Source organism: Schistocerca cancellata, chromosome 9 (assembly GCF_023864275.1).
Source record: "Schistocerca cancellata isolate TAMUIC-IGC-003103 chromosome 9, iqSchCanc2.1, whole genome shotgun sequence".
Classification (NCBI taxonomy): domain Eukaryota; kingdom Metazoa; phylum Arthropoda; class Insecta; order Orthoptera; family Acrididae; genus Schistocerca; species Schistocerca cancellata.
Window position 1 is genome coordinate 337018506 of NC_064634.1, and position 12221 is coordinate 337030726.

General features: G+C 40.8%; 1 protein-coding gene across 4 annotated transcripts in view; it reads left to right on the plus strand.

The window, feature by feature from the left end:
- The window catches only part of LOC126100257 (GATA zinc finger domain-containing protein 14-like), a 160608-nt gene that overhangs the window by 139720 nt on the left and 8667 nt on the right, over positions 1 to 12221 (plus strand). The gene's annotated exons all lie outside the window — the stretch shown is intronic.

A 12221-nucleotide genomic window follows, 5' to 3' on the forward strand; every position in this document is an offset into this window, starting at 1 on the left:
TAAGCATATTCAGAAGGATGTAGGTTGCAGTAAGTACTGGGAGATAAAGAAGCTTGCACAGGATAGAGTAGCATGGAGAGCTGCATCAAACCAGTCTCAGGACTGAAGACCACAACAATAACAAACCATGGATGGAAGTTGGACACCTTCCATCACTATTGAGGGTAATGTGAAGTCTGTACAGAATCAGGACAGAATTGTCAACTTGTTGCCATCCCTATAGTCAACATTTATGCGATAGGTTCTTTCTTGAACATGATAATGCATGAGCGTAAAATGCCCAGCTACTGAACCCCTTGGCAGGAATCAGTTGAGTGGGATGCTATAATGGACTTGATCGAGCACGCATCAGACAAGTTGAGACTTACACAGTTTGGGGGACCACTGTCAATAATTGTTATAGGTTGAGCAGCAACATCTTAATCACCTTGTGGACAACACATTATTGGATAGCACTCGGCATCAGATTTTGATTTAAGAAGCGCGCTCTCTTGATCAGATTGCATTTATTTTTGTTTTTATTTCACGGTGAATGTATCTTTTCAGTTTCATAAGCCTTATTTTTTAGTTTTCCGGTCCTCTTGACTCTAAGCCCACACATGTTGGCAGATATTTAGGTGTTGCAAAACATTTTTAGATCAGTTTATAACTGATATGCCTTCCTGTATCCAAGAAGTTTGTATGCAAGGCATATTCAGAAAGTAAGTTTACTGTGAATTTCTGTTTTTTGGGGTTAGCAACACCTGAGTGGTAGGCGGGTAACCTCAGATGAGAGCGAGCATTGCAGGAACACGGTAGTACATAAACTCATGTTTTATTGCCCAGTTGCATGAAAGATGTCAGTAAAAAATATCATCAAGTGTGAGTCCCATGTTTTGACCCACTTCCTAATCATGGAGGGAATGACATCTACTGTAGTTTTTTGACAAATCGGAACGGTTTACAGCAAAGGTCTTATGGACAGAACAAGTTTGTTTATGTGGTGTGGGGTGTTTAGTGGAGGCAGAACAAATATTAAAAACAAACAGAGGAGTGGAATACTTTCCATTTTGACTGATGAGTTGGTGTGTCAAAAAAATTCGAGTAAATTGTTCGTGAAGACTGCCGATTGACGGTGGACGAAATTTCAGCAATGTGTCCCCAACTCTCCAGAACTCTTTTGTGAGACACTTGCAGAAACACTGGGGTACCACACACTGCATGCAAGACTGGCCCCAAAATAGCTGAAAGAGCAGCACAAGAAAAATGGGTGAGTATTGCCTGCAAGATTATGAGCGACTTTTTGAATTGGAAGGTGAGGATTTTCTCAACTCTGTGACTGGAGGTGGATAGCTCATTACAAGCCCAAGACAAAAAAACAATTGTCACAATGCTGTCACATGTACATCTACATACATACTTCGCAATCCACCATACGGCGCGTGGCGGAGGGTACCTCGTATCACAATTAGCATCTTCTCTCCCTGTTCCACTCCCAAACAGAACAAGGGAAAAATGACTGCCTCTATGCCTCTGTACGAGGCCTAATCTCTCTTATCTTATCTTTGTGGTCTTTCCGCAAAATGTAAGTTGGCGGCAGTAAAATTGTACTGCAGTCAGCCTCAAATGCTGGTTCTCTAAATTTCCTCAGTAGCGATTCACGAAAAGAACGCCTCCTTTCCTCTAGAGACTCCCACCCGAGTTCCTGAAGCATTTCCGTAACACTCGCGCGATGATCAAACCTACTAGTAACAAATCTAGTAGCCCGCCTTTGAATTGCTTCTATGTCCTGCCTCAATCCGTCCTGATAGGGATCCCAAACGCTCGAGCAGTACTCAAGAATAGGTCGTATTAGTGTTTTATAAGCGCTCTCCTTTACAGATGAACCACATCTTCCCAAAATTCTACCAATGAAATGAAGACGACTATCTGCCTTCCCTACAACTGCCATTACATGCTTGTCCCACTTCATATCACTCTGCAATGTTACGCCCAAATATTTAATCGACATGACTGTGTCAAGCGCTACACTACTAGTGGAGTATTCAAACATTACAGGATTCTTTTTCCTATTCATCTGCATTAATTTACTTTTATCTATATTTAGAGTTACCTGTCATTCTTTACACCAATCACAAATCCTGTCCAAGTCATCTTGTATCCTCCTACAGTCACTCGACGATGACACCTTCCTGTACACCACATCATTATCGGCAAACAGCCGCACATTGCTATCCACCCTATCCAAAAGATCATTTATGTAGATAGAAAAAAACAGCGGACCTACCACATTCCTTGGGGCACTCCAGATGATACCCTCACCTCCGATGAACACTCACCATCGAGGACAATGTACTGGGTTCTATTACTTAAGAAGTCTTTGAGCCACTCACATACTTGGGAACCAATCCCATATGCTCGTAACTTCGTTAGGAGTCTGCAATGGGGCACCGAGTCAAACATTTTCCAGAAGTCAAGGAATATGGCATCCGTCTGATACCCTTCATCCATGGTTCGCAAGGTATCATGTGAAAAAAGGGCAAGGAAATTCATTATATTTGAACTGAGAATATGTTCGAGAATCCTGCAACAAACCGATGTTAAGGATATTGGTGTGTAATTTTGAGGATCTGTCCTTCTACCCTTCTTATATACAGGCGTCACCTGTGCTTTTTTCCAGTCGCTCGGGACTTTACGTTGGGCAAGAGATTCGCGATAAGTAAGGAGCCAATGCAGTAGAGTACTCTCTGTAAAACCGATTTGGAATCCCACATCTTCCAGAAAATTAAAAACCACAATTCCAGTAAAAAAAAAAAATCATGGACTCAGTGTTTTAGGACCGAAAAGGCATCATTTTGGTCAAGTTTCTGCCTCTGTGGGAGACTATCAGTACACAATAATATTGTGAGAAAAATGCTCATAAGGAACATTCAAAACAAAAGGAGGGCAATGCAGGCACCCCTCTGTGTGCTTGTTGCACGACAGTGCCCATTCTCCCCAACCCTTAGTCACAAAGGTGCTCTTGAACTCATTTGGTTGGGATGTTTTGAACCAGCCCCATATTCTCCTGACTTCACGCCTTCAGATTATCATCTTTTCACCTCTGAGAAGGAATTAAATTTTTAACCAGTGAACAGATAAAGATAGAGGTTGCGTAGTGGGGGAAAGAGATGGGGGGGGGGGGGGGGGGGAGTTTTTCAAGGAGGACATAAAGAAACATTTGCCATGGCTCACCACTTGCACTGAATGAGATGGTGATTATATGGAAACATATTCTACAGTTTTTTCCCCCGAGTAGGCTTTTCCTTTTTTTAAAAAGTGGGGTCTAGTACACTTACTTTCTACATGGCTCAGAGTTCACATTGCTAATGATGCAAGTTTTATATGGCCTAATGCTGAAACTTTTAAGTGTTCCAGAATGTGGGTAAAAGTTATTTACTGGTTCTCTGCAAGTGATCTGTTACTGAACTTGGATTAAAAAACAATATATATTGCTTTTGTACTTTATAATGTCTGACCACACTGCAAGAAAAAAAAATAACTAGTAGAAATTCAATAACACTAAAGAGAATTTTTAAATATCATATGTTTTATTGACAAGATCCAGAACAGGAATTTACGTATTACAGATCTTAAGTGTCCACGCATTGCAACTTTTGCTTTATAGGTATGAGCAGACCCTGGAGAGAGGCATTGTTAAAGTTAACTGTCACAAATTTTATTTTTACACCATCATATTCTGGAGCAACTCTTCACTAAAGAAGAAAATGCACACTACTCAGAACAGTGTAATAAGAATAATAAGTGGTGCCCATTATAAAACCCCTTGCAGACAAACAGACTACACCCATACAATACCTTTACTCACTTGTGCAGTTTGTTCTCGACACTCGATCACAGGTCTTAACAACTGTCACATTCATAAATACAATACTGGAAGCATAATTACTTACACTATCCATTACAAAGCATTAGAGTGGCACAAAAAAGAGTGTAGTTTTCAGCTGGAAGCTTAAATTACTTACACTATCCATTTCAAAGCCTTAGAGTAGCACAAAAAATAATGAGGTTTTCAACCATAAAAAGCTTTGACCATTTGCCCATGTGAAAAATCAATTAGATAACGAAATTTACTTCAAACACAAACTGAAATCATGTGCTTAACAACTCCTTTTGTGCTTTCTGAATGTCTCATATTGCTGCGTATGTGTGTGCGTGTGGGCGCGAGCAAGAAACGCGCAAGAAAGAGAGAGAGGTGCACAGACCCAGTTGCAGTTTGCCTCTGACAATTTTAATGGACAAAAAATATTTCACTTCCAGTATTTTGTATAATTATTGACCATATTTAAAAGTTTTGAATGCTGTCATAATCTATTCATTAAGAGGTATAATCTTACATTAAAGGTTTAACATGTTAAGACAAATATTACAGTTAGAAACTGTGTATATGTTTTGAGTCTGATAATAACTTGCAAATTACCCAAACTATATTCGTTCAATATTTAAGAATGAGAACTCTTAGCCACTTCCCAATAAACTTGATTCATAACTTCAAACCTTTGCACAACATTTTCTCACTGATACATCCACAAAATTAAAAAAAAAATTTAAAAAATTTTAACCCTTAATACATTTTCACTGTTCATGCAGTAAAACTTCACCAAGAGGCATAACATTTTAATTCATTATTTCTTTGCTACCAACTCTTATTTACTACATATTTTGTAGACAGTATCCACATATACCACTGAATGTGCATGCAAACTTATATCATTGTACAACACACAGCTCAGTACATACAATGTTATAAACGCTGAGATGTGTGAAAAACTAGATTTTGTTTAGACTATTCTCCCCCAGTGTTTGATAATGAGAACACTTCATGACTTTCAAGAAACTTTTAATATAATTTCTAACCTTTTCTAAACTTTTTCTCACGTATGTGCTTAACATCAATGTAATCAGATATTGGAAATCGTTTATATGTGGAAGTTCAATTCTTTAAATAATTGGTGGTGGTAGTTTATTAGTATTAAACAACAAATGTGAATGGTGAGCCAGTTGCCATATTTTTCAGTGGTCAATTAACTGATCCATCCATGTTGTAGCAAGGGATTAGTATTGTGGTCCCTAAAACAGGCAAATAATCAACTTGTGATTACAGTATTTTGAAAAGGATAGATTGCTGCTCACGGTATAGAGGGAACACTTAAGTCACAGAGAGGCACAATGAAAAGACTGCTATATATTTAAGATTTTGGTCAAAAGGCCTTTTTCTAAAGTAGAAAAACTCGCACAACCACTGTCCCTGGTCAGTGTAATTGGGACTGAGTTGTAACTGTGACTGATGGGAGCAGCAACCCAGTGTGGGTGCGGGGGGTAAGGAGGAGGAATGACATGGGATGGGTGTAGTACTGCATCTGAGAGCATGCAAGAGCGTGGTCAGTGTGAGGATGCTGCATGTAGTTGTGGAGGGGGATAGAGAAGGGGAACAGACTAGTTGGTACATTTTTGGAATAGAAGCTGCTTTTGAGTAGGGAGAGTAGGTAAGTTGAGGACAAGATCTAACAAAGGTTGAGGCCAGGTTGCAGGGAGTGTTCATGACATTGTAATTCAGAGAAACTGATGTTGGTAGAAGGGATCAAGATAGCGCAGGCAGTGAAGCAGACATTGAAGTGAAGTACATTGTGTTGGGTTCAGCAACTGTGTGGTTCAGCTGTCTCTGGGCCACTGTTTTGTTGGTGTGGACAGCCAGCTTGTTAGTTGTTATGCCCAGGTAGAAAACAGCACAGTGGTTGCATCTTAGTTTGTAGACGACACGACTGCTTTCACGGGTAGCTCTGGCTTTGATGGGATAGGAGACCCCTGTGCCCAGACTGGAGTAAGTGATGGTGGTGAGGCTGGCCTTGCATGTAGATCTATTGCAGGGTTATGAGCTATGAGGCAAGGGGTTGGGAGCAGTTGAGTAGGGATGAATGAGGATATGTATGTTCGATGGTGACAGAATACCACTGTGCAAGGGGTGGGAAAGATAGGGGTAGGATATTCCTTATTTCAGGGCACAGTGAGAGGTAGTCGAAATTGTGGCAGAGAATGTGATTCAGTTGCTCCAGTCCTGGGCAGTACTGAGCCATGAGAAGTGTGCTTCTTTGTGCCCAGACAGTGGATATGTAGGGAAATGGTAGGGGACTGGCGAGACACGGCACGGGAGATCTTGTTTCTAGACAAGTCTGTTAGTATAATTATGATATGTGAAGGCTTCAGTGACACCCTTGGTTTATTTGAGGAGGGACTGCTCATTTCTGCAGATGTGACGATGGTGGGTAACTGTGATATATGGAGTGGGTGGTAGTCATCAAAGTGAAGGTATTGCTGGTAGTTGGTAGGTTCTGATGTAGCCTTCCTGAAGGTGGAAGTCAACTTCGAGGAAGGTGACTTGTTGGGTTGAGGGTGACGAGGTGAAGCAAACAGGGTTCAGTAGCAGCAACACCATGGGCATTGATGATGTAAGTGTAAAGGGAGGTGCTATCAAGAGTGATGAGCACAGTGCCGTATGGTAAAAGAATTATCAAGAGTTGGTGGAGGAAATGGTTGGTGTCTTTTATATAAACAGTCCAGTCACATTAGTGTGACCATAGCCTATGTTCAACTAGAGCATGCAGTAGTCAGTCGCAGATGGCAGATGGCTGCACTATCAGCGGAGGTTATGCATTGTGTTGGGGTGAAGGCGAATTACAGTCATAGTTTGGAAATGGAGTGATTTATCTGCTGTTCAAAATGCTATGATCATTGGCTTTTGGGCAAAGGATGGGAGCATTTTCAAAATGGCTAAGATTGTCAACTGCTTACATGCCACCATGCTTAGCAAAATGGCACTATCTGAAACCAGTGCTGCGTGCTGCAGCAACTTAGGTGCGCCATGGACCATAGATGACAGGTTAACAATGGCTGCAGAAAAGTGCATGGGTAAATAAACATGCAGCTGTTGAGCAACTGGCAACTCGTATGAACCAAAGGCCTACCAACTGTGTCACCTGAATGATCTTTCAGAAAACGTTGCTGCCTATGGGCCTCCGCATCAGGTGCCTGGTTCATGTACTTGTAACGGGTGTTGGTGTGCAACATGAAGTGTTTGGTGTGTACAGCAGGAAATGTTTGAAAGCAAATATCCCGCGACAATCCTTGGAAGGTCCAGGCTGCAGGAGGGAGCATTATGTTCTGGGGAGTGTTTCTGTGGCATTCCCTAGGTAATCTTGTCATTCTGGAAGGCACAATCAATCAACACAAGTATGCATCTATCTTTGGGGCCATGTTGACCCCTATATGTAGTTTGTCCTCAACACAATGGCGGCATCTACAATCAGGACAACACGATGTGCCACACAGTTTATAGTGTACGTGCTTTGCTTCAGAGAGCGCCAGGATGAGTATGATAATTTTCTGCTTACCCAACTCCCTGGATATAAACCCAGTTGAGAATCTGTAGAACCACCTCAATCAGGCTATTCGCACCATGAATCCTCAAGTGCTACTGACCACGACAGATGGAGTTGGCATGGCTACACATCCCCCCTTTCAGTAATGCCCAGAGCCTCATTAATTCTCGTCCTTCATGTTTCACAGTGGTCTATGATGCGAAGGTGGTTATTCAGGTTTTTGACAGATGGTCAAAGTAATGTGACTGGATGGTGCAGGAGGGCAGGTTACGGGTAATAGGCCAAAGGTCTTAGTCCGCAAGAGCAGTGCTTTTCTCAGTGAGGCACAGTAACAGGCCATAATGGGACATCCTGGGAGGTTGGTTTGTTGGATTTTAGAAAGCATGTAGATGGTAGGTGTGAGGAGAGAGAGAGTTTCAGGGGAGAGGTTATGGGCCGAGCCTAAGGATTTGAGGAGGGACTGGAAATCCCGTTGGATTTGTGGAATGGGGCCACTGTGGCAGGGTTTTTTCTGTGTTTATTTAGACTTCTTAATATTGTTTTATGTGCTATCTCTTTGCATTAATTTAACAGCTTCATGATCACTGATAAGACTATGTAAATTTTAGTACCTCATCATAATGAACTGGCTATATTTGAAAATTTATGGACTGATGACTAGTGAGTTTGATCTGTAAAGCACTTTAGCAACAAAAATTCATCACCAAAATTAAAAATGGCTATTGTTACATTAGTAAGATTAAGGTAAATGGTTTACAAGGATTAAGTGACAGTATGGAGTGCTCTCTCTCAATCTTCCCTCCCTCCCTCCCTCCCTCTCTCTCTCTCTCTCTCTCTCTCTCTCTCTCTCTCTCACACACACACACACACGCTTACTCTCACTCACTCACTTCAAAGATAGTACACATAAATTTAGAAACTAAAGAGATCCTATTCTACTGTCCGTTGCTATGGATACTGGAAAAGTTTTGAGAGTGAAATTGTTGGTGGCTGTTGTTTCAGAAATGTAGAAAATACTACAGTACTTGCATGAACTATACAAATGCTAGTGTAAAATTATTGTGAATGTATTTATAATGCTAATTTTACACATAAAAAGAAGCATAACATTGTGATGCATGTAGCACTCTACAGGACACCTTCCATGTAAATAAAATTGTAAATGTTGATTTGTTCAAATTCATAAATCTCCCGGAGTTCTTGATCAATTGATTTACTTCAACTTTTTACATGGTATTGTGACAATCAGGCAGTAACAGTGTGCAGGTTTTCAGTTAAAATCAGCTGGAAGAAATAAAATGCTGTGCTGCGAAAATGTGTGGTTTCATTTTCTTTACTGCTGTCATTTTTAACTACATTACCAGGGCATTTAAACCATTAGGTAAATAGTTTCTCTCATACATATTTGTTTTCCTTATATGTAATTATAAACAAATTGTTTTCATTTCATTAATCAGAACAGTGTGATGTTCTGTTTTCTCCCTTACAGTTGGTTTTAGCAGAATACTGGAAAGTTGTGAAGATAATGTCATTGAAACCGCTATTGTCACCCAGTGAATCAGGTGGAGAGGTTGCCAAAGACCACAACCAGTTTACCCATTCATTTTAAGCAACTTCAATTTGCATTCGAGGTTACATTTGTACTTACAAGGGTCTTGGTCAGGGGAGGGGGGGACATAGAAAGGGGGAAAGAGGAGATGGATAGAGAGAAAGGCTAGGAGGTGATGGACAGAGAGACAGGAAGGAGGATGGGATTAACTGAGAGAAGAGGGAGGAGGAGGGGATTAGTTTGTTTGTCCATTTCCGATACATACTTAGGAATTGCAAAGCATTGCTAGGCTTGCTAGTAAAGAATGTAATATAGCCAAATTCTTGTTTAATGAAGTTCATATACTTAACTGAATTTGTTGCATGAGTGTTCAGATAAGCAATGCTGGATCAGAGTGAGCTGAAACAAAGACGACTTATAACTAGATAGGACTCAGCACAACATAATTGTCTTATTCCTCACAAAATGGAATTTGTTAAGGGAAGTGGTTACTAATTTCAGTGGAGATAAACTAAGGATGGAGTATTTGTCAAGCTAAATGTAGATAACCTTCCAAACTTTTGACTGTAAAACTGAAAATTTAAAAGAAAAAGTTGATATCCCCAATAACAGAGAGTGAAAAAACCTGGCATCTTTATAAATATGTGTATTTGTCTCAAACTCCAAATATTTTGTAAGTACACTGTCAAAGAATACAAAGATGAATCAGTGAATATTGGATTAAACCACAAAAGTGCAGGGTGAAGTAGAAATAACTCCACATTTGGAAAGAAATAAAAGTCTGATTAATTGAGATAGGTAAGTTTGGCATAAGCCCATGACTGGGCTATTGGCGACTGGATGTACAGTGCAGTCTTTCTTCCCTGTGACACGAGGAGGTGGAGGGTAGTGGGCCCTTCACCCCTGCCATCCTTTCCCATTGGAAAAGATTTCCAGTACTCATTTGATATCAGGTTGAGTAGGCCTAGCACCACATGGATGGACTTGAATGAGGAAAAATCCCCATATCTACCCAGGGTTGATCCCGGGCTTCCAAGCTTAGAGTTAAGTGCTCTTCCTGGAATGTCACCATGACCACAGGTGAAGTGAGGAATAGAACTAAATCTCATATTTATGAAAACCATATATTTTTTAAAAAAATTTCAATTGCCACCTTTTGATAGAATGATATAGGAATATGTCTGTCACTTTGCTGGACATTGTTGACAGAATTGCAGACATTTTACATCATAGAGGGTCAACTGCTTAGGCAATTGAGGAAGGTTCATTGTTGTATGGAATCTTCTTTCCATGTTGGGTTAACACAGGTATTTAAGGGTAGTGAAACCACAACTGAAACCTTATTTAAATTCTGTGATGCCTTTGAACAGTTCCATGCCCCCAGGGTCATCATCTGCCAGTATTAAGTCATAAATAAAATAGAGGTAATGGAAGGATTGGAGGTAACCACTTCAGTATAGTTGGGCAGTTGCCAGGCCAGCAAACTAAATTAAAATGATTGCTCACATATTGGATGAAGTCCTTTCTCAAGGCTGTAACAAAAACAGACGCACGTGGTTACAGTGTCAGTCTGGGATGAGGATATATGTTCAGTGGAGTGAGTGAGAAGAACAAAGGAAGCGGAGTAAAGAAAGAAAGGGAGGTGTAGATGAGGGCTGGTGAGGCTGCCCTGATACACAGAGGAAGGAAATTGTATTATGCATATAATGACAGGTAGGAGTGGATTGAGAATTATCTTTTTCATTTTATTAATTATTTGGGAGGACGGGTGGAGGTGATACTACAAGGAAGATTCTGAAGAAACTAGTGTGGATGTAGAGTATTGGAGTGATTTGAGAGGTCTAGGGTCAGATGAATTTGGTTGTATGTTCAGGGAGTATTGTGGGCTCAAAGGATACTTTTTGGATAGTGCATGTCCGGAAAAGCCATGTTACGATGTTCGGCATAATGGGAAAGAGATTGCTGATCACCATAGATGCATTGCCCATAGGTCCTTCACAGAAATGCATTACCCTCCAGTTCTAGTGCATAAAGAGATCTCATATGTATGTCCACACATGCTCCTAACTCCCCAGTTACCCACAGACCAGTTGCAAATGAGCACTGTTCTCTGTACACAGTATCATCCTAGACTGGAACAAGTGAGTCATGTCCTCCACTGGGCTTGTATGGCCTGTCTTTCATTATGCCCTGAAATGAGGAATATCCTTTCGAAATGGATCAAATCCATGCTAAAGACCCCGGCATGATCTGTCCTATGCACCTACACAGCGCATCCTATTCCAATCTTATCAGTTTCATACTCTATCCTTATCAATGGGAGAGCCACCTGTGAACACAGTAATGTCATATGTAAAATCTAATCAACAGCATCTTATTGTAGCATTACCACTAACATGCCTTCCATCCCAGTGGTTGGCCACAGCCAAACTAACAAAGGGGAAAGTTGACAGTGTAGTAGCAGAACATGGCACTGAGCACAAAATGTTCGTCTTCAATTTATGCTTCACAACCTGTGGCAACACATTCTAAAAACACATCCTGATCCTTCAATCCCCTGGGCACTTATCTTCACTAGCTCCTTTGCGTACCCACCTCCACATCTGTCTCGATGCCTCCCACTTTACACCACTAACCTGCACCCACATTCTTCTCTGTAGTCCTTCCTCTGCTGTGTTTTCACCTCTTCCAACCCATTCCTCAACTTTGTGTCTTAGATGCAACTTTATCTTCCTGAGCAAGGACAAACTCACAAGTTTCCCATCTATCATGTTCCTGCTCTTCCTTTCCTTCCTTGCAACCAGCTCTCTGTCACTCCACCCCTTTCTTCATCTGCCCTCTTCCTTTTTCTGTCACTTACTCCACCTGACACACCCCACAGCCGAGTTGTTCTGCAACACTAGGACGATTTCACTCACTCACTCACTCACTCACTCACACACACACACACACACACACACACACACACACACACACACACACACACAATGCTAGCAATGATTGGAATCTTTTTCATGTGCCTGTTGATTGCTCAATGCCTCCTGCCACCATAAAAATTGTGTGCTTGAGAAACATTTTATCAAAACAACAATGTTCCTGGAAACAACACTGTCATGTGGATTTTTGTTGTGAGCAGTATTCCCACTCATTGTTCCATATTTGTGGATAACAATTTTTCTGTTTTTCTTCTTCTAGACTGGCATAGATTTTGTTCTTAAATAATAAAATATAATGCACTAATTACTGATCAAAACATT